The 23,534-nt window shown below is 41.0% G+C and overlaps 1 non-coding gene and 1 pseudogene across 1 annotated transcript; both read left to right on the forward strand.

Moving 5' to 3' along the window:
• The first annotated feature begins 9,838 nt into the window (after window positions 1–9,838).
• Window positions 9,839–11,723, forward strand: LOC135321186 (uncharacterized; annotated as a pseudogene).
• Window positions 11,724–15,152: 3,429 nt separating this feature from the next.
• TRNAT-GGU (transfer RNA threonine (anticodon GGU)) lies at window positions 15,153–15,226 on the forward strand. Its single transcript has one exon. It is a non-coding gene; the product is annotated as a tRNA-Thr (tRNA).
• The last annotated feature ends 8,308 nt before the right edge of the window (window positions 15,227–23,534 follow it).

The following is a 23,534-nucleotide window of genomic DNA, read 5'->3' on the forward strand; positions in this document are numbered from 1 at the left end:
AGTTTGTATCTTACAATCCCCTACCCACTTGCTCTGTCCCTGCTTCCCTCTCCCCAGTGGTAACCAATAGTTTGTTCTCTGTATCTGTGAGTCTGTTTCTTTTTTTTGCTATATTCACTAGTTTTGTTTTTCAGATTCCACATGTCAGTGATATCACACAGTAATTGTCTTTCTCTGTCTGGCTTATTTCACTAAGCATAATACCCTCCAAGTCCATCCATCTTGTATCAAATGGCAAAATTTCATTCTTTTTTATGGCTGAGTAGTTGGAATAACTTTCTTAATTTCATTTTCTATTTGGTCATTGCTACTGCATAAATACAGTTGATTTTATAAATATTGTACTTATTTATTTTTTAACATTTTTTATTGAATTATAGTCATTTTACAATGTTGTGTCAAATTCCAGTGTAGAACACAATTTTTCTGTTATACATGTACTTATTTATTTACGTTGAAACAGCTTAACAAATGTAATTAATGTACTATACAATTTACCCATTTAAAGTGTACAGTTCATTCGGTTTTGATATAATTACATTATTAATTTTTTATTGCAGTATAGTCAGTTACATTGTGTCAATTTCTGGTGGACAGCATAATGTCCCAGTCATGCATATATGTACATATATTCATTTTCATATACTTTTTCATTAAAGGATATTACTAGATATTGAATATAGTTCCTTGTGCTATACAGAAGAAATCTGTTTTTTATCTATTTTTGTATATGGCAAATATTTGCAAATCTCAAACTCCCAAATTTATTTTTAAATTGTAGTGAGAAATACATAGCAAAAAATTTGCCATTTCAAGTATACTATTCAGTGGCACTAATTACATTCACAATATTATGCAAACTTCACCACTATTTCCAAAATGTTCTTATTATATTACCCCTTTGCAACCATTAAGCAATAACTCCTCATTCCCCCTTCCCCAGCCCCTGGTAATCTCTAAGCTATTTTCTGTCTCTATGGATTTGCCTGTTTTAGGTACCTCATATAAATGGAATCATACAATATTTATGCTTTTGTGTCTGCATTATTTCACTTAACATGAGCTTTTCAAGGTTCGTCCAGGTTGTAGCAGGCATCAGAACTTCATTTCTTTTTATGTCTGCATAGTATTCTGTTATATGTACATAATCACATTTTATTCTATCTGTTTATCTGTTGGTGAACGCTTGGATTGTTTCCACCTTATGCCTATTGTAAATAATGCTGTAATGAAAATTGGCATATAAGTGTCTGTTCGAGTGCCTGGTTTCAGTTCCTTTGGATGTATTTCTAGAAATAAAATTTCTAAATCATGGGATAATTCTGTGTTTAGCTTTCTGAGGAAACATCAAACTATCTTCCATAGCTGCTATACCATTTTACATTGTTAAGTATTTTTTGATACTATTGTAAATCTAATTGCTTTTTAAATGCGCTTTTGACTTGTTCATTGCAAGTATATAAGAATACCATTGATTTTTGTGTGTTGATTTCTTATCCTGCAGGTTTGCTGAATTTTTTAGCTCTAACCGTTTTCTGTGGAATCATTAGATTTTTCTACATGTCAGATCATGTCATCAACATACAGAGAGAATTTTACTTCTTCCTTTCCAGTTTGGATGCCTTTTATTTCTTTTTCTTGTCTAATTGCTACAGTTTGAGCTTCAGAACTATGCTGAATGGAAGTGATGAAAATTGGCACTGTTGCCTTGTTCCTAATCTTAGAGGAAAGGTTCTCAGAGTGTCACCATTGAGTATGAGATTAGCTCTGGGTTTTCCACATGTGGCTTTTATCATGTCAAGGCATTTCCCTACTATCCCTGGTTTATTGAGTGTTTTTACATTAAGTTTTATAAAATGCTGCTTCTGCAACAATTGGAATGATCATGTGGCTTTATTACTTCTTTCTAATAATGTGATTTACACTGTGTTGTTGACCTTTAATATGTCAACCATGCTTGCATCCCAGGAGTAAGTCCCACTTGGCCATGGGATGATCCTTTCCATATGCTGCTGAATGTGGCTTGCTAGTACTTTGTTGGGTATTTGCATCTATATTCATAAAGATTTTACCTGTTGTTTCTTTTCTTGTAGTGCCTTTGTATAGTTTGGTATCAGTAATGCTGGCCTCAAAGAGCGAGTTATGAAGTGTTTCCTCTTCTTCAGTTTGTTGAAAGAGTTTGCAAATAATCGCTATTGGTTCTTTAAACATTTGGTACAGTTTACCAGTGAAGCCTTCTGGTTCTGGGATTTTCTTTGTTGTGAGGTTTTCCATTCTGAGTCAGTCTCCTTATCACTTCCATTTACCTTAATTTGGGCTGCTGGAACAGAATACCGTAGACTGTGTGGCTGAAACCACAGACTTTTATTTCTCACAGTTCTGGGGGCTGAAAAGTCCAAGATCAGGGTGCAAGCATATCTGACGTCTGAGGAGAGCCCTCTTCCTGGTTTGCAGAGACTGTCTTCTTGCTGTGTCCTCAGATGAGGTGAGCAGAGGAAGGGGAAGCCAGCTCTCTCTTGTCTCATCTTAGAAGGACACTGATGCCGTGCATGAGGGCTCCACCCTCATGACCCAGTTACCTCCTAAAGGCCCCACCTCCTAATAGCATCACATTAGAGGTTAGGATTTCAACATATGAATTTGGGGAGGACACAAGCATCCAGTCCATAGCACTTACATTTAATGTGATTGCCGATAAAGAAGGATTTGCTTCTGTCATTCTGCTATTTGCTTCCAGTGTGTCTTCCGTGTTTTTCTTCCTCATTTCCTCCATTACTGCCTTTCTTGTAGTAAGTTGGGTTTTTTGCAGTGTGCTATTTTGATTCCCTTCTTCTTTCTTTTTCAGTATATTTTTCAAGTTTTTTCCTTAGGAGTTAGCATGATGATTACAACGAACATCCTAAAATTATGATAGCGTGCTTTGAATAGTAGTTCAAATAGTACACAAACACTTTGCTCCTATACATCCCCATCCCTCCCCCTTTATGCTAATATTGTGGTAGATTACATCTTTATACATTATATGCCCATTAACTTCCCTTCATCCTTGAGAGATAGTTTTGCTAGATATAAAATCCTTAGGTGATAGATTTTTATTTCAGCACCTTAAGAGTGTTATTCCATTGCCTTCTGATCTTCATGGCTTCAGATGAGAAATCTGCTGTTCACCTTATTGAAGATCCCTTACATGTGAGGAGTCACTTTTGTCTTGCTGCTTTCGAGATTCTCTCTGTCTTTGTGTTTTAGCAACTTGACTATAATGTGTCTCTTAAAAAGATCCTGTTTAGAGTTTGTTGAGCTTCTTGGGGGTGTGTATTCATGTCTTTCACCAGATTTGAGACGGTTTTGGCCATTATTTATTTAGATATTTTTTCCTGCCCTTTTCTATCTTCTCCTGGGATTCCTATAACACATATCAGTATACTTGATAGTGTCCCACAGGACTCCTAGACTCTGTTTACTTTTCTTCATTCTTTCTCCTTTCTGCTCCTCAGATTGGATGATTTCTTAATATCTAATCTTCAAGTTCATTGACTTTTTCTTCTGCTTGGCTCAGATCTATCATTGAACCCTCTGTGGGTTTTTCATTTAAGTTGTTCTACTTTTTAGCTCTAGAATTTCTTTTTGATTGCTCTTTATAATTTCTGTCTTTTATTGATATTCTCATTTTGTTCAGACTTCACCTTACTAATTACCTTTGGTTCTTCTTCCATGGTTTCCTTTAGCTCATTAAATGTAATAAAACAGTCAATGTAACATCTTTGACTAATAATAGTATGTGAGCTTCCTCAGGAATAATTTCTGTCAAACTCTTTATTTCCTGTAACTGGACCATACTTTCCTAGTTCTTCATATGTGTTGTATTTTTTGTTGAAAAGTGTGTATTGTGAGCATGATGTTGTGCTAGCTCTCTGGAAATCTAATTCTCCCACTCATCAGGGATGACGGTTTTCTTTGTTGATCACTGGAGCTATCCTTTTGTGGCTTTTCCATACTGTTTTTGCAAAGTGTATATTCTTTGTTGTCTATGTTCACTAAAGTTTCCCTTCTGTTGTCTCTACCATCAGCCAGTGTCCTGACAATGACTTCCTTAAATGGCTCCCAAAAGAGACCAAAAAAAAAAAAAAAATACTGTTTCTTTAAATTTTCTCATGTCTGGAAGACACTTCAGCTCATGGGGGTTGCAATGATGGCCACGCTGCATGGCTGCCACTCAGTGATCAAAACCAGGATCAGAATCTACAACTTTTGAAGGACAACGTCCTTATTACCTACTCTGGGTCCAGCAAGCCACACCAGGAGTGTGTGTGGGCTGCTGTCTCCATAGCTGCCTGCTCCCGGGCTGGAGGATGAGGAATAGTAACCACCACCTCCCTAAAGCAGAAATTAACAAGATTTCCCAGCCTCTTCATCCAGCTCTCTCCCAGATGCTGCAAGTGTTCTGCTCTACTCGTGTTACAAGTAGTTGCTTCAGATAGTTCCTGGCAGTTTGATTGTTGGGTCAGTGGAAGGATAGATTCCTGGAGCCATCTTCCCTGATGTCACTACAATATATTTGGTACTTATCGATGTACAATTTGTATGTTTGCAGGGTCTTATGTCCTGCAAACTTGCTAGACTTGCTTGTTAATTCTAAAAGTTTTTTTTACTGGATTCCTTAAGATTTTCTATATACACAATCATGTCATATGCAAAGAGAGGTCGTTTTCCTTCTTCCTTTCCAATCTGGACATCTTTTGTTTCATTTTTTAATCTAATTGTCCTAGCTGTAACTTTCAGTAAATAGTGAATAAATGTGATGACAGAGAACAACCTTGTTTTTTTCCTGATCTTAGAGGAAAAGCTTTTAGTCTTTCACAATTAAGTTTGGTGTTAGATGTGGATTTTTCATAGATGCCCTTTATGAGAATTGGGGAGTTCCCTTCTATTTCTAGTTTGTTGATTGTTTTTATCATGAAGCAGTGTTGCATTTTGCCAAATGCTTTTTCTCCATCTATTGAGATGATCAGGTGGACTTTGTCCTTTATTGATGTGGTGTATCACATTAATTGATTTTCAGATATTAAATCAACTTTGCATTCCTTTGGATATATACCATTTGGTCATGGTGTATAATCCCTTTTATTTATGAATGGATTTATTTCACTAATTTTTTAAAGTGTTTTTAGTATATATTCATTAAAGACATTACTCTGTACTTTTGTGTGATGTCTTTGCCTGTTTTGGCAACAGGGTAATACAGGCCTCAGAATGAATTGGGAAGTGTTCCCTGCTCTCCTTCCTTGAAGAATTTATTAAAAGATGTGTATTAACCCTTTCTTAACATTTTTTGGAATTCACCAGTGAAGTCATTGGATCCTGGGGTTTTCTTTGTGGGAATTTTTTGGTTGCTAATTCAGTTTGTTAATTTATTATAGATCTATTTGGATCTACTGTTTCTTAATGAGTCAGTGTTGGTAGTTTGTGTCTTTCTAAGAATTTGTTCATTCCATCTAAATGATCTAATTTGTTGACATACAGTTGTTTCTAGTGTTCCCTTATGATTCTTTTTATTTCTGTAATGTCGAAAATAAAGTCCTCTCTTCAATTTCTGATAATAGTAATTTGTGACTTCTATTTTTTTCCTCGGTTACTCTACCTAGAGTTTTGTCAATATTTTTAAAGAACCAACTTTTGGCTTTATTGATTTTCTCTGTTAATTTCCTGTTTTCAGTTTCATTGATTTCTGTTGTGGTTTTTACAAGTTCTGCTTATTTTAGGTTTATGTGGCTGTTCTTTTCTCTAGTTCCCTGAAGTGGAAGCTTAAATTATTGATCTTCAATCTTTCTTCTCTTTTTACTCTTATATATTTAAGGCCAAAAATTTCCTTGTAAACACTGCTTTCACTGCATTCTACAAATTTTGAAAATTTGCATTTTCACTTTCATTTGGTTGAAAATATTTAATTTATCTTGAATTTTCTTTGACCCATGTGTTATTTAGAAGTATGTTGTTTAACCTCCAAGTATTTTGGAATTTTCCAACTATCTTTCTGTTATTGAGTTCTAGTTTAATTTCACTGTGGTCTGAAAACATTCTTTATTTGATTCTATTCTATTAAATTTGTTAAGATGTGTTCCATGTCCAAGAATGTGATTTCTTAGTAAATCAACTCTGCCACTGATGGAATCCTCTCTCTTGACATTTATGGTAATCACAGCCTTGCATTTCTCTATGGTTTTAATAATTAGTTGTGGGTGTCTTAACATTACAGTTTATTTTGCCTGTTTTCTTGTTGCCTTTGATATGCCTTTTAAATCTTTAATCTATAGGTGGCCCTTTTGTTCTTTTTTTCTTACAATTTATTTGTTAAGGTATTCAGTCCTTTAACTTGTAATTTCCCACAGTCTGATTTTTGCTGATTTGCTGATTTCCTAATAGTATAGTTTAAACATGAGTCTCTGTCCTCTGGACCAGAATTGTGGTCAGTTCATATTTCATTTTTCTTTTGGTAGGACTGCGTGTGCTATTGTGTTCTTTCCACAGGAGTTACTTAGTGTCTAATTATCTCTTTTTGTGATGTCAGCAGCCAGCAGGAGCATCTTCAAGTTGACTCTTTTTTTTTTTTTTTTTTTTTTTAATGGAGGTACTGGAGATTCAACCCAGGACCTCATGCATGCTAAGCACGCACTCTATTACCCTCCCCCCTAAGTTGACTCTTGTTTCTTTTTTTATGGTCTTGCTCTGTGGTATGGCAAGTTATTCCGAATACACCTGGTATATTTCCTGCTTCTCAAGTTAGTCGTTTCTCCAAGAATCCCTGGTTTCATTTACTGGGAAGTGATGTTTAAACAACACAAGCTAGGCAGAGGGGCATAATTATTGCTGTTGGGCTTGTAATCGTTTCTAGGACTTTTCAGTAGACAGATCCACAAACACCTGTCCAAGTGAAATGTTTAACTGTAAGGTTAGCCCCCTACTCCTTTCCAGAAACTGATCTTTAAAAGCAAGTCACTAAGTATAGGTCCCGTTCAAGGGGTGAGGAAGTAAGCTCCCTGCAAGGTCTCCCTCATTTTTTAACAGTTGTGCTATACATCTGAGGTCAGCACGTCAACAGTCGTCAGCATCCTATATTCTCCTTTTCAACGTTCAATTAGTATTAATTCTAGAAATAACTGTTTATTTAGTGCCTACCATCACCCCCTATGTCAACATCCCTCCTCATTCTGCTGTCTGAAGCTTGTTCTCCAGTGAGTTCCTCAGGAAGGGCTGGGAGGCAGAATATTCCTTCAGTTCTAGTGTTCAAGTAATAGTTCGTCCACACCTTATATTAATTGAATGTCTGACCGACTTTAATAAAATTCTTGATTCACATATAGTTTATTTTTTATTTTACAAAGAGGAAGTGGAAACTTTAAAAGAAAGTGTATATAATCTTTTCATTCAAACTAGCCTACCAGTATTTTAAAAGCCTCACTTATAAGTTAACTCTACCACTTTAATAGCTTGCGATTTTTTTTTAATTAAAAAAATTTTTTTTTACCCTTAAGGGAGGCACTGGGGATTGAACACAGGGCCTCGTGCATGCCAAGCACACACTCTACCTTCTGCACCCTGTGGCTGGTATTTTTAAAGCACTCTCAGGGATTTGCGGGTACCAGGTTGCTACAATTATTGCAGTCCAGCTGTGAATCACCCCTGCTTTTTCTTCTTGTTACATTTATCCTTATCCGTATGCTCCGAGTTTTCCATGCTGCATAATAAATTACCACCAACATAAAAGAACAGTATTTATGATTTCAGTGTCTATGCTCTCGGAAGTCAAGCACAGCGTCACACCACAACCCCCATCGGGGTTTCGCGAGGCTGCTCTCCTGCTCACCGCCAGGGTTGGGACCTCACCTACGTCCTCTTCCAGTAGCTTCCTGGCATAATTCATTTCCTGTTGAACTCATGGTGGCTTTGCCTCTTCCGGGCCCAAAGGAGTGCTTTTCAGGCTTCGTAACTCCAAAGGCCAAGTGGGCAGAGTGACCACAATGGACGGCAGAGTCAGAACAGCAGCTGGAATAGTTTGAGCAGCCGTGGTGCACAGACCAATGGTGCTGGCGACTTAATCATGGTGCTGCTAGGGGTGAAATAGATGAGAAGCCTAAATTTGCTTCCTTGATCTGGTTAAGCAGAAAAGTTCTAGGTCAAGTGATCGAAGTCTAACTCCAGTCATAAAAACAAGAGAGTCACATCCCCTCAGTCAGTTCTCAGACATGAGCCAGTTTACAGACCCAGAACCTCTTAAATGAAGGGGAGTCTGAGGAAGGTCCTTGAGGAAGGACCCCGGTCACTACCGAAAACGTATACTGTTAATCTTTCTCCCAGCCTTCCCCAAAGGGACAAGCAGCCTTTCCCTGGGACAGCTATGCGTTGAGGAAAAGGAAATAATCAGACCTTTCAGGGACACTGACTGTGAAGGGGCATTGATACCAGGAGACCTGAAATGTCACTGTGCCCCCTAGTTGCAGCAGGAGCTTATGGGGTTCTGGTCAGCAGTGGAGTCTTAGCTCAGGGCTATCTCAGAGTGGACCCAGTAGGTCCTCAACCCCACCCTGTGGTTATTTCCCCAGGTCCAGAAGGCATCATTGGAACAGACGTACTTGGCAGCTGGCAGCCTCCCCACACTGGTTCTCTGACCTTCAGAGTGAGGCCTGTTACAGTGGGAGAAGCCAGATGGAAGCCGTTAGAACAGCCTGTACCCGGAAAAATGATCAATCAAAGCCATACTGCGTTGCTGCAGGGACTGCAGAGGTCAGTGCCACTCTCCAGGCCTTGAAAGTTGAAGGTGGTGGTTCCCACCTCAACCCCATTCAGCTCTCCCGTGTGGCTGCGCGGGAGACAGATGGGTCTCGGAGAAGGACAGTGGATTATCACAAACTTAAACAACTGGTGATTCCAACTGCAGCTGCTGTACCAGATGTGGTTCCATTGCTTGAGCCAGTTAAGTCATCCCCTACCCCTGGTATGCAGCTATCCGTCTGCAAAATGCGTTTTCCTCCCCGCCTGGCTGTGAGTCTCACCAGAGCAGTCAGCTTTCAGCCGGCAGGGCCAGCAGCACAGCTTCACTGTGCTACCTCAGGGGGCTGTCAGCTCTCCAGCCACAGGTTACAGTTTAGTCCTTGGGCATCCTGATCCTCTTTCCCGTCCACAAGATGTCACACTGGTCCTTTACATTAAAGACATTATGCTGATGAGACCTACCAAGCAGGAAGTAGCCAACTCTAGACTTACTGCTAAGACGTGTGTCAGAGGATGAGAAATAAATCCAGGAAAATTCAGGGACCTTCCACCTCAGTGGGATTCCTAGGGGTCCCGTTGGGTGCAGCATGTCAAGATAGCCCTTCTCAGTTGAGGGATAAGGCCTTTCCTACAACCAAGAAGGAGGTGATGCCAAGTGGGCTTCTTTGGATAGTAGGGGCAACATAGCTTCATTGCAGTGTGTTATTCCAGACCATTTACTGAGTGACCCCCAGGCTGCTGGTTTCAGGTGGGGCCCAGAATGAGAGAAGGTTCTGAAACAGGTCCTGGTTGCTGTGTCGTGTGATGCATCAGATCACATGACCCGTCACAGCCAGTGGTGCTGGAGTGTCCATGCAGAGGGGATGATGTTCATATGTGAACCACATCACAGGCCCTTAGGATTTTGGAGCAAGACCCTGCCAGCTTCCACGGATAACTGTCTCCTCTGAGAAGTAGCTCTTGGCCTGCTACTGGGCCTCAGTAGAGACTAAATGCTTGACCGCGGGCTGCCAAGTTATCCTAGGACCTGAGCTGTGCAACGTGAACTGAGTGTGATCTGATTCATCAAGCCATGAAGATGGATGTCGCAGCAACACCCCATCCCCAAATGAAAGTGGTGTAGATGTGTCTGGGCCTGGGCATGCCCTGAGGGCACAAGTAAGCTACTTGAAGAAGTGGCCCCGATGCCCACAGCCCCCATTTCTGCTGCATTGCCTTCTCCCAGCCCGCACCCCTGGCCTCATCAGTAGCTCCCTCCGCTCCGTCTACAGAGGAAGAAAAGACTCGAGCCTGGTTTATAGATGGTCCCGCGTGACATGCAGGCACCACCCGAAAGTGGACAGCCCGAGCGCTGCAGCCCCTTATGGGGACATCCCTCAGGGGCAGTGTGATGGCAAAGTCCCCCAGTGGGCGGAACTGCAGACGGCACACCTGCCTGTTCACTTGGCAGGAGGAATGAGCAGATGTGTGATTATATACCAGTTCATGGTTGTGGCCACTGATTTGGTTGGATGGCCAGGGACTTGGAAGGAATAGGATTAGAAAATTGATGACAAAGAAATTCAGGGAAGACCTATGTGAATAGACCTCTCCGGGCAAAAGATGTGAATATATTTGTGTCTTAAGTGAATGTTCACCAAAAGGGGACCTCAGCAGAGGAGGATTTTAATAATCAAGTGGATAGGAGGACCTGGTCAGTGGGTACCAGGCAACGTCTTTCCAGACCTGTCATCTCCCAGTGAGCCCGTGAACAAAGTGGCCATGGTGACAGAGATGGAGTTTACTTGTGGGCTTCCGTTCATCAAGGCCAGCCTCTCTCTGCTACCAGCAGCGGGGGTCAACCCTGAGCACCCCTATGGCTCCATCCCCTGGGGTGATTTGCCAGCCACCTGGTGGCAGGTTGATTACGTTGGACTGCTTCCATCATGGAAGGGGTGACATTTTGTTCTCACTGTAGTAGACACTCCGGACATAGAGTTGCCTTCCTTGCACACCATGCTTCTGTGAAGACTACCATCCATGGACTTACAGAATGCCTTATCCACTGTCACGGCATTCTACACAGCATCGCTTTAGATCAAGGAATTCACTTCGCAGAGAAATAAGTGTGGCAACCAGTCCATGATCATGGAGGTTACTGGTCTTACCATATCTTCCACTATCCTGAAGTAGCTCACTTCATAGAACGGTGTGATGGCCCTTTGAAGACCCGGCTACAACACCAGCTAGGTGGCTGTGCCTTTGAGAGCTGGGTGAAGGTTTTCCAGAAGACCGTACATTGTCTGAATCAGTATCCCATCTGCGGTGCTGTTTCTCTGATACCCGGGATTCACAGGTCTAGGAATCAAGGGATGGAAATGGGAGCGGCACACTCATTGTTACCCTTAGTGACCCACTAGCAAAATTTTTGCTTCCAATTCCTGTGACTTTGCTCTGCTGGCCCAGAGGCCTTAGTTCCAACAGGAGGAATACTTCTACCAGGAGACATGATGATGATTCCACTGAACTCAGAGTGAAGACTACCACCCGGCCTCTGTTAACAGGCAAGGGAGGGATTGACTGTGGTGATCCACCCTGACAACCAAGGGGAGACTGGACTGCCACGCCATGATGGAGGTAAGGAAGGGCGTGTCTGGAATACAGGAGATCCCTTTGGACGTCTTAGTATTTCCATGCCCTGTGATCAAGGTCAATGGAAAACCATCCAGGCAGAACTACTAATGGCCCAGACCCTTCAGGAATGAAGGTTTGAGTCACCCTGTTGGGTAGATTAGATAGAAATGAGCACTGGGCAGAGGGAGAGGAAGGGGAAAGGAACAATCCAGAACACAAGGAACCTGCACTGTCAATTAACCAGAGCACAGGGAACCTGAGCTGTCAACTAACCAGAGCACAGGGAATCAGTTAATCAATCGATTAATTAATCAATTACAAAACCAGGACATAAAAACAGGAGGAAGGAGAGAGCAGTGCCATTTTCCCCCTCTTGGCTTGGCCCACTCCCAGTTCTCAAGAGTGTACTATCTTTCACTATTTCGTTTACTTCGCTAATAAAATTTTGCTTATCACTCCTTTTCCTATCTCTCATCAAAAATCTTTTTTTTTGAGTGACGAAGAACCAAGGTGATTCTAATTTTCCTTTTCCCGGTAACAACCCCACCAGGTAAAGGACCATGACCAGTTGAGGTGCCTGCTGAAGGCAAAGTGAATACAGAATGGATAGAGTTATAAATACCATCTTGGGAGGTGGGTGGCACAGCTCAGTAGAGCACATGCCTAGCATGCATGAGGTCCTGGGTTCAGTCCCCAGTGCCTCCATGAACAAACAAACAGCAAAGGTAAGATAAATACCACCTATGACCACATGACCAGGTAATTCTCATGAGTATGTCCTCCTTATGAAAACATACTGCATTATACCACCAGCTTTCTTGGTTCCCCAGTTTACAGACAGCAGAGGGTCGGACTTTCTTGGCTTCCATAACCATGTGAGCAAATTGCTATAATAAATCTCTTATATTTGTATCTATTTATCTATATGTCCTATTGGTTCTGTTTCTCAGGAGAACCCTAATATATACAGTTTCCATGATTCAGGAGCTCAGGATAACATAACTGGGAGCCCGATCAGGGTCTCATAAGGCAGCAATCATGGTATCATGCGGGGCTGGGGTCTCATCTGAGTCCTCGTCCAGGCTCCCATGCTTTCTGGCAGAATTTGTTCCTGTTGAACTCATGGTGGCTTCCTTCTTCGAGGCCCAAAGGATTGTCTTGGGCATCTTTTAAAGGGCTCGCTTGATTAGGTTAGGACCACCCAGGATGGTCTCCCTTTTAATTAACCTAAAGTTGATTGATTAGGGCCCTTAATCACATCTGCAAAATCCCTTCAGCTTTGCCACGTGATGAAATCAAACCACGAAAGTGAAATCCCATGATATTCACAAGTCCCACCCCCACTCAAGGGGAGCCACCCTAGACATCTTTCGACCACAAGCTGATTTAAGAGAGGTGGGGATTTTTGTTGTTGTTAAGTACGTAACATAATTGCATTTTGGAAAACACACTGCTTTCTCTTCTGATCACATCACCATCATGTCTTGAGTTTCTAATGTGAACAAGGCCTAGGGTTACGTCTGAGGACAGGGAGAGCAAAGCATGTTTGTACTTTCCTGGCTGTTTTATTGTAGACCGTACATAAAGAAGAAAAGCAGCAATAGACAGCAGCACGCGCTAAGCGGTAAATCAGGTGCATAAAATAAGAGTGCTTCCAGGGTTTGGAGAAGGAGATCATCACAGGATAGGAATGACAGAATGAGGTTAGCAATTGAGCTACATCTCAAAATTGAACAAATATTTATTAAGCCCCAAGTGACACTGTGGGGGTTGCAGGATGAATCCGTCTCTGCCTTCCAGGATGGTAGAGTCTGGGAGGAGAGACAGATACTGAACGAGATGAATGTGGGCAGATTAAAAAGCTGGCAGGTTAGAGGCAGAAAATACATAGGGGAGAAATCCAGTTATATTAAAGGATAAATAGGCATCTGCAGGAAAAGGGAGAAACAAGAAATAGCAAAGCTTGACGGGCTGGGGGCAAGAGGAAGGCGGAACAAGAGAGAAGCCCCCACGTGGTCCAGGGCCCAAGTCCTGGGGACTCGGACTCCCTGCTCCAGGGTTTGACTTCACCCTAAGAGCCCTGGGAATTCTGCATGGGCTGGAGAGGGACGTGGAGGGCAATACAGGCACCACGTAGGATTTTGCTTCCCACATTTTTTCAGTTACCCCCAGGAGAGCTAATCAACATCTCTCAGCCTCAACGGCCACGTCGGTTAAACTGGGATAATAATAGTTCCCATTTCCGAGGTGTTGATGAGATGATTAAATGGAATATTCTGTGCAAAGCCTCGGAGATTGTTCCAAAGGGCCAATACTCAGACAGTGATGAATATTAAGCTACTTGGCCAGAGATGAAGAATCTCTAGGTCAGAAATTAGTAAAGTGTTGGGGGAACAGGGAAATCGGGTGAAGGGGGTCAAAAGATACAAACTTCCAGCTCTAAGATAAATAAGTAAGTCCTGGGGGTGTAATGTATAGCACGGTGACTCCAGTTAACAATGTATTTTGAAAATTTGAAAGGTGCTAAGAGAGTAGATCTTAAAAATTCCCATCGTAAGGGGAAAAAATGTGACTATGAGAGGTGATGGATGTTAACTAGACCTATTGTGAACATTCTGCAAAATATACATTTATCAAACCATTATGCTCTACACCTGAAACTAATACGATACTCCATGTCAATTATAATTCAACAAAACCGGGGAAAAAAAGAAATTAGAAAAGTTTGACATTGCAGTGATAGTAAGGAATGAAATCACTCCGAAACATGTTTAAAGGCATTTGAAAAACTTCAGATGGTGACTTTTTTGTCATGTCTGACTTTTATATAAAAATTATATATTGTCATTATTTTTAAACTAATCCACTCAGAGAGGTACAAAGAAGAAATTAATAAATTTCCTAAAGTTCTACCACTTAGAAAAAAAAGATCAGTGTTACAGTGATCATAGTTCTGGACTTTACTTGGATGAGGGGGAGGTAATTGATATGAAAGGCAGAAATCATTTTATAGAATGGATTATACCACACACTTTTTTATATAAAAAGCATTAAATTTTATTAATTTAAAGACCAAAAAAAACTAAAGTGAAACAGAGGGAATTACAGAACTTTATACAAGAGATATTAATTCTTTTTTTAAAAAATCTCTCTTCTCATACACAGTATAGTTTTCCCTGAAATGAACGTAACTAAATTGCACATCAAAGGGACAGACATAAGGGAAAAGGGATACAGGAGAGTTGCCGCAAAAACCCTGCTTGGTTAAGTTTCTGAACTTTCGGGACAAAAAATTCTTCAGACATCCAGGCAGAAAGAGGAAGCATCATGTGAAGACAATTCAGTGAGGAACAAATAGTCTTTTCCACAAATGATACTAGGGAACTGGGTATCCACATACAAAAGGATGATTTTGGACCCTCACCTTGTACTATATGCAAAAATTGGGTCAAAATGGCTCAAAAACCTATACATAAGAGCTAAAATTATAGAACTCTGGGAAGAAAACCGAGACCATTGAGTTAGGTAATAATTTCTTAGATACAATACCAAATGCACATGTGATACTTAAAAAAGTTGATACTTGAAACTTTATCAAAATTTAAAACTTTTGTGCTTTGAACAAAACCATCAAGAGAGTGAAAAGGAAATCCTCAGAATGGGCGAATACATTTGTAAATCTGGTATCCGCTAAAGGACTTGTATCTAGAAAGCTTAAGGGAATCTTACAACTCAATAATAGGTAACCTGATTTTTTAATGGGCAAGGGTGATGGAGGTTATAGCTCAGTGGTAAGAGTGCATGCCTGGTATGCATGAGGTCCTGGGTTCAATCCCCAGTACCTCCATTAAATAAATAAATAAACCTAATTATCCCCCCTCCCCCTCCATGAAAAAAAAACATTTAAAAGATTATTTCAGTAAAAAAAATAATAAATAGGCAAGGGATTTGAAGAAACATTTATTCAAAGAATCTATATAAATGGCCAGTGAGCGCATGAAATGCTTAACACCCTTTGTTATGCAAATTCAACACCATAAGAAGAAACAAATCCACACCCTTTAGGATTACTACAATAAATAAAATGACAATAACAAGTATTGTCCGCAATGTGGAGGACTTGGAACCCTCATATGCTGCAGGTTGAAATGGGAAATCGGGTAGCCACTCCGGAAAACATTCTGACAGTTTATCAAAGTGTTAAACATCATGTTACCACGTGATCCAGCAATTTCACTCCTAACTCTCCACCCAGAAGAAATGAAACGTCTGTCCACACAAAAACGTGTACATGGATGTTCATGACAGCATTATTCACAATAGCCTAAAAGTAGAAACAACCCAAATATCCATCAACTGATGAATAGATAAACAAGATGTGATCTGTCCATCCATACAGGGGAATATTGTTTAGCCCTAAAAGGGGATGGATACATGCCCCACCTGGATGAACCCTGAAAACATTATGCTAAGTGAAGGAAGCAGACACCAAAGACCAAACATCACATGATTCCAGCTACCTATGAAATGTCCAGACAGGCAGGTCCAGTGTGGATCACCGGTTCTGGAGGGAGAGAACGGGAGGGACTGCTAATGAACAGGAGGCTCTTCGGGGGGTGATGAAAATCTTCTAAAATTAGATTATGGTGATGGTTCACAAACCCCTGTAAATATACCAAAATCCATTAAATCGGACACTTAAACAGGTGGATTTTATGATATGCCAATTATATCTCAGAGCTTTTTTTTTTAAAAAAGCAGGTGGTTTCAAGGGTCAAAACTGGGACTCACCTGAGACTTCTCCCTGCCAACCCCAATCACAGAAAGCTATGGGGGAGGGGGGGTATAGCTCAAGTGGTAGCGTGCATGCCTAGCATGCACAAAGACTTGGGTTCAGTCCCCAGTACCTCCTTTAAAAATAAATAAACCTAATTACCTCCCCCACAAAAAAAAAAAAAAAAAAAGGAAAGAAAGCTATAGGGCAATGTCTACAAAATTCTAAAGGAACGATTGACCTAAGAATTTTATACACAGTCAAGGTACCTATTCAGAGACAAGAACAGCAGGCAGACTGCTGACGAAACTACCAAAGGATGAAATCTAGGCAAATAAGTAAGATTCAAATTAAAGAATTCAACAACAGAGAAGTCGAGGTAAAGGATTGGAGGAAAAAGTTATTTAAAGCAAGTCAGATATAGAACCAATATTTACATTTATTGTAAACCAATATTTACATTTTATTTCAAATCCAATAGGCAAATAGGCAAAATAGGATTTGAAATAAAATGTAAATATTATCAACAAAGGAAGATAATTGACTCTCAACACTAAGGAGAAAAATGTTAAACTTCCTTCCTCTTCCCCTCCCTTCCTTTTGATTTTGTTGTTTGTATGTGGTTTTCTTTTTTTTAATTGAAGTATAGTTGATTTACAACGTTGTGTTAGTTTCTAGTGTATGGCATAGTGATTCAGTTATACACATATATATATTCTTTTTCATATTCTCTTTAATTATAGGTTACTACAAACCATTGAATATAGTTCCCTGTGCTCTACAGTAAAAACTTGTTGTTTCTTTTACCTAGAGTAGTTCATGTCTGCAAAGCCCAGACTCCCAATTTATCCCATCCCCCCCATTCCCCTTTGGTAACCATAGGTTTGTTTTCTATGTCTGTGACTCTCTTTCTCTTTTGTAATTAAGTTCATTTGTGTCTTTTTGTAGATTCCACATATAAGTGATATTATATGATATTTGTCTTTCTCTGTCTGACTTACTTCACTTAGTATAGTGATCTCCAGGTCCATCCATGTTGCTGCAAATGGCATTATTTCATTGCTTTTTATAGCTGAGTAGTATTCCATTATATATATGCCACAACTTCTTTATCCAGTCATCTGTTGATGAACATTTAGGTTGCTTCCAAGTCTTGGCTATTGTAAATAATGCTGCTATGAACACTGGGGTGCAGGTAACTTTTCAAATTAGAATTTTCTCCAGATATATGCCCAGGAGTGGGATTGCTGGATCTTAGGGTAACCCTACTTTTAGTTTTCTAAGGAACCTCCATACTGTTCTCCATAGTGGCTGCACCAGTTTACATTTCCACCAACAGTGTGGGAGGGTTCCCTTCTCTCCACACCCTCTCCAGCATTGCAAATGGTTTTTAAGGTGGTCATTAGAGGCTTGAGTTTAGACTGTTCCACGGGAACAAACAGCTGCACATTCTCAGTGGCTCAACAGCACAGGTGTTCCTAGCCCACGTTCCTCCGTGCCTAACACTGGTGGCCCCAGGACTCTGCTGCACACAGTCACCTAGAGACCCAGATGGACAGAAGTTCACCGTCTCATGGCTGCAACTCCAGGAATGCCAGGCTCACAGTCAACACCCCCAAGGAATACCCTGCTGATCAGGGTTCCTGATTCACACAGGCAATGAGATGCTTGAGCCCAGAAGTGAGACTTGTCACTTTGACTCAGCCCATTGCCCTGTCTCAGCTGCGGGGGAGCAGGAAAACATAACTTCAGATGTCCCTGGGGGAGAGGGCGGCCTGGATATAGACAAGCTCTGGAAGGGTTGTCCCCAGCCTTGAATACATCACTGAGATGCAAAGTGTCAGGAGTGGCAGAATCCTAGCTTCTGTGCTTTTGAAAAAGACCTCCCCTGTCCCGCAGCCCTGTCCTGGGCGAGCCAGTACTGGTCAGCGGCAGCCTTGTGGTCCTCGCAGGCGCTGTGGGAAGATGCAGTCTTGATTGATTCTGCCCAAACAGCCTGGAGCCCAGCGGCTTCTCTCCAGAGGCGTCCATGACTGTCCATAAATTCTTCCCCTCCCTCAAGCAGCCAGAATGGATTCTTGTCATTTGAAATGGAGAGCTCTTACTGACAGGGGCCTGCTCTGCACACGGCAGTTAGGATCAGACAGCGGGGAAAATGGTCCATTCTCATCAACTTGGTCTGTGCTGAGATCTCGTGATAGGAAAACCACATCTGTGGGCTGAGTGCAAAAGATTTTACTCCCAGTCCCCAAATGGGGCCACTACCAGAATCACCCTTGTTAGCTTGGCTTTTGCAAGACCTCCATGTCCTTTAAGAACAAGAACAGCAGAAATAATGCATCCAGTCAAATATGCAAGAACACGGCCACACGTGCCCCATTTCCTCCTCAAACCTGAGGACATTGGATGCTTTTCCATTGGTCATGGAACACTAGCTCTGTCAGCCCTTCAGGGTGAGAGAGAGGAGTCATTTCTCAAGTGCTAAACTGCAGCTAACTGCCAAACTATCTTGTGCAGTTTCCAGCTACGAAAAGGACACATACAACACACAGGCTGGGAAAGAATGTTGGCAAATCGCATATCGGACTTGCATCCAGGATACATAAAGAATACTAACAGAACAACATTCAAGAAGATGACCTAATTATAAACAACAAATTCATACTGTAGAGCACAGAGAACTATATTCAATATCTTGCAGTAACCTATAATGAAAAAGAATATGAAAACGAATATATGTATGTTCCTATAAGACTGAAGCATCGTGCTGTATGCCAGAAATTGACACAACATTGTAATCTGACTATACTTCAATTTAAAAAAAAGAATTAGATTTTAAAAAAAAGATGATCCAATTAAAACACGGGCAGAGGATTTGAAGAGCTATTTCTCCAAAAGAGATACACAAATAAACAATATCCACATCAAGATATTAGAGGAATGCAAATCAAAACCACAATGAGATACCACTTCACGCCCAGTTGGATGGCTGGTTATAATTTTAAAAGACAGACGATAGCAAGTATTGTCGAAGACGTGAAGTCATCGGAGGGTTCATACGTTGTTGGCAAGAATGTGCAATGGTGCAGCCATTCTGGAAAACAATCTGGCATGTTCCTCAAAATACTAAAACTAGAGTTTCCAGAGTTACCGTATGAAACAGCAATTCCTCTCCGGGTACGTCGCCAAGAGAAATGGAACACGTCCACAAAAATATTTGTAAGTACATGCTCACAGCAGCATTCTTCATAATAGCCAAAAAGTGGAAACTATTCAAAGGTCCACCCTCTAATGAGTGGATAAATATAATACGCAATGTACCCATACCACGGATTATTACTCGACCTGAGCTGTAACACGGAGGGACCTTGGAAACATGATGCTGAATAAAAGAAGCTGATCACAAGATCACACACTGTATAATTCCATTCATGTGAATGGTCCAGAAGATGCAACTCCATAGAGACAGAAAGTCACATAGTGGTTTCCAGAGCCTGGAGAGGAGGGCTGAGAAGTGACTGTAAAGGGGGTGGGGTTTCTTTGGGACGATGCCAACGTTCTAAAGTGAATTGTGATGGTTGGACAATGCTGAATGTACTAATAACTGTGGAACTGTAGACTATAAAAAAGTGAGTTTGGGGGTATATGAATTATATCTCTATAAAATTGTTATTTGCTAAAAGTACACATAAACAGCTATTTTGCTCAGGTTATTTTTAAGATTTCAACAAGTGTGTTTTTCTCATTTTCAGCTTTTGAAGGTAATTCTGTAAGAAAGCAGGGGAGGGTATAGCTCAGTGGTGGTAGAGTGTGTGCTTAGCAGGCACAAGATCCTGGGTTCAATCCCCAGTACCTCCATCAAAATAAATAAGTAAATAAATAAACCTAATTACCTGCCCCCAAAACAAACAAACAAAAAAACCCTAAATAAATAAATAAGTAAATAAATATTTTAAAAAAGAAAGTAATTGTACAGGAAGAAAAGCGATAAGCCTCTTGCCAGTAAGACGAGGTTAAATTTTGCTTTGGGAAAGAACAGATTCGGGGCTAAATCCTATTAAATGTATTCAGTGCTTAACTGTCTTCCCACCTCCGTCTTCCCTTCCCTGTCGAAGAAGCATTTTCCAAAGACCAGAGTGAGAGCTTAAGCATGTTGACCTGCAATCATGTCCAGGGTTTGGGGACAGGAATGACCTCAAATGTCTTGTCCTGGTGCCTGGGACATAAAGCCTCAGGATGCGGTAGGAGGGGCAGACCCTCTGCCAGAGGGTCTAATCCCACCACACAGCAGCACCCCTGCATCATAACTAATCTCTGATCACAGATGTCCAGCATGGTTCATATTTAGATAGGAGATACTGCTTTTAAAAATTTTTTTTAATATTTTTTTACTGAAGTACAGTCAGTTTACAATGTGGTGTCAATTTCTGGTGTACAGCCAATACTTCAGTCACATGGGTACATACATACATTCGTTCTCATATTCTTCACCATAGATTACTAGAAGATATTGAATATGGTTCCCTAGGCTATACAATATGAACTTGTTTATCTATTTTATATATATTAGTTAGTATCTGCAAATCTTGAACTCCCAATTTACCCCTTCCCACCCCCTTTGCCCCCTGGTAACCATAAGTTTGTTTTGTATGTCTGTGAGTCTGTTTCTGTATTACAAATAAGTTCATTTGTCTTTTTTTTTTTCCCAGATTCCACATATAAGTGATATCATGTGGTATTTTTCTTTCTCTTTCTGGCTTACTTCACTTAGAATGACATTCTCCAGGTCCATCCATGTTGCTGCAAATGGCATTATTTTACTCCTTTTTATGGCTGAGTAGTATTCCATTGTATAAATATACCATAACTTCTTTATCCAGTCATCTCTCCATGGACATTTAGGTTGTTTCCATGTCTTGGCTATTGTAAACAGTGCTGCTATGAACATTGGAGTGCATATGTCTTTTAGAGTTAGAGTTTTCTCTGGATCTATGCCCAGGAATGGGATTGCTGAATCACATACTAACTCTATTTTTAGTTTTTTAAGGAACCTCCATACTGTTCTCCATAGTGGCTTAACAAAAAAAAGAAAAAACAACTCCTTTTATAAATATTTCTATTTCCTTATTTTAATAGAAATTAATATCAATTCCAGACATTTTATTTTACATATCTGTATTAACTTCTACTAGCAACATTTAATTTAATTTTATTTTTTTTAATGGAGGAACTGGGGATTGAACCCAGGACCTCATACATCCTGGGCTTGCACCCTACCACTGAGCTATACCCTGCCCCCAGTTTTATTCTTATTAAAGGGGTAAAAGCTGTCAATGCAGTGTTGACTAGCAGGTCCGGTAAGAGTGGGCCCCCACTGATGTGAATAATCCACGTTGGTTCCTTCTACTTTCAGGCAGAGTCAAAGGAAGGAAAAAGAACAAGAGCCCAGTTCACCTCTCCCTCTGACCTTCCATGTCTCCGAGCACCTCTCCCCAGGGGACCACTGTTAACAGCTGTGTGTACCCCTCCCATCTTTTGTTTCATACAGTCACATGCACACAGATAAGCACATACAGGGACACATCACAGTGATTTTACCTTAATGAAACGGGACCAAGCAGGTCGCTGGCTTTTTCCCTTCACAATTTCGTCACAAGTTTTCTTTGTCAGTGTGGAGTTCCACCAGGCTCTTGGCCCCAGCCACACAGTTTTCCTAGTATGAATGCAACATGGTGTGTTCTAAACTCGGCTTCCCTAGTGAGAAGATTCAGTGATCAGAATTCTTCTTTGCATCATAAACAATACTGCACATCTCATCTTCAAGACTTTTGAGGGGAGGGGGTAATTAGGTTGATTTGTTTATTTTTTTTTAATGGAGGTACAGGGTATCCAACCCAGGACTCCTGCTTGCTAAGCGTGCGCTCTACCACTGAGCTATACCCTCCGCCCAGGGTCGATCATTTTTACCTATGTTTATTATCCATTTGCATTGCTTATGTTAGTCATTAACTATCCATATTGGGCAAATTTTTCTCTCTCTTTTTTTTTTTTTTTGTTTTGTTTGTTTTTTCTTATTGATTTGCAGTTAGCCTATACTCATTCTGGATATTAACCTTTGGACTATGAAGAATGTTGCAAATATTTTTCCCAGGTGACACTTATCTTTAGCTTTATTTTTTCTAACAATTTAACCAATTTCCTTTCCTTCACTGTCACGTTAGCAAACATTTACTAATGCTTTGGTGTTATTATCCCATTTCAAGAAAAAACAAACCAAACAAAAACTGAGCTCCTAATTTGCCCTCTTTTGCTCTGCTCAGTTCTCTCATGCCTGGATATGAAACGTTCGTGCAAGTTAATAGGAGCCAAGTTAATCAAACACGTCTTTCCCCCCAAGAACATTCAGGAATATTTATTCTGAACGTCCCATTCGCACAGCAATAGGATGACACTTCTGAGTGCCTTTCTTTTCCCTTTTTGGCTTAGGGAACACACATTTCTTCAGGTCGCCAGTCCACAGGCCCTCCTCCTTTCAAACAGCAGGTCTGCAAAGACGGGACGCCGGTGTCCACCTGCAGCGAGCTCAACGGATGCCTCCTCTGCGAAGCGCGTGTCTGGCTCTGCGCCTTAGACACGCCTACTCGTGCTTGGGCTTTGATGTATATAAACCCTGGGTGTATTATGTGACCTTGTCTGCCTAGAACATCATGATGTGTGGCCTTTTAGTCCTTAAAGGGCCAAAGCGACGGGGTGGGGGTGGGGGAGGCTCTGGGAGATGAGACTCCCCCTCACCTCTAGCTGTTAAGTCAATCCTGGAAATTGTCGTTACCATGGTAACAGGTGGATATGCCGACCATGTCTGTCTTCTAGCAGGGCCTGTGTAAGTGGCAATTATTCCTGTGCATGGTACTATACGTTTAAATTAATGCTTCCACAGACACTTAGTTGTATGACTTTACCTCCTAAAATGCACAGTACAGCCAAGAGGCATCTTCATCTGCACCAATATAATTTCCTGCTGAGTTTCCTAAAATGTCCAGGCTGCGATAGAGGCAGAAGAGGCCAGGATTGGCTCTTCTTGGCAGTTAACAGGGAAGAAAAGCTTCCATAAAACATAAAATGGCCATTAGCTTAATTTGCCTAAGGTCACTCGGGAAGGCTGTACCCGGCAGGATTCTCTTGGCACTGCCGTGACCAGCAAGAAGCATAATGTGAGGACGTGGCAGCTGGAAGGGCAAATGATTTCCTTGAAGGTAAATAGTGAACAGTGTTTCTTGGAAAGTGTAACTTTCTAGAGCCACGTTGAAAGCTTCGGCCAATCAAAGCTGAGGGGCTGACTGCGGTTGGAGAATCTGTGTTACAGGCTGCCTGCCCAGCCGTC

The sequence above is a fragment of the Camelus dromedarius genome, chromosome 4, assembly GCF_036321535.1.
Source record: "Camelus dromedarius isolate mCamDro1 chromosome 4, mCamDro1.pat, whole genome shotgun sequence".
In the NCBI taxonomy this organism is placed as follows: Eukaryota; Metazoa; Chordata; class Mammalia; order Artiodactyla; family Camelidae; genus Camelus; species Camelus dromedarius.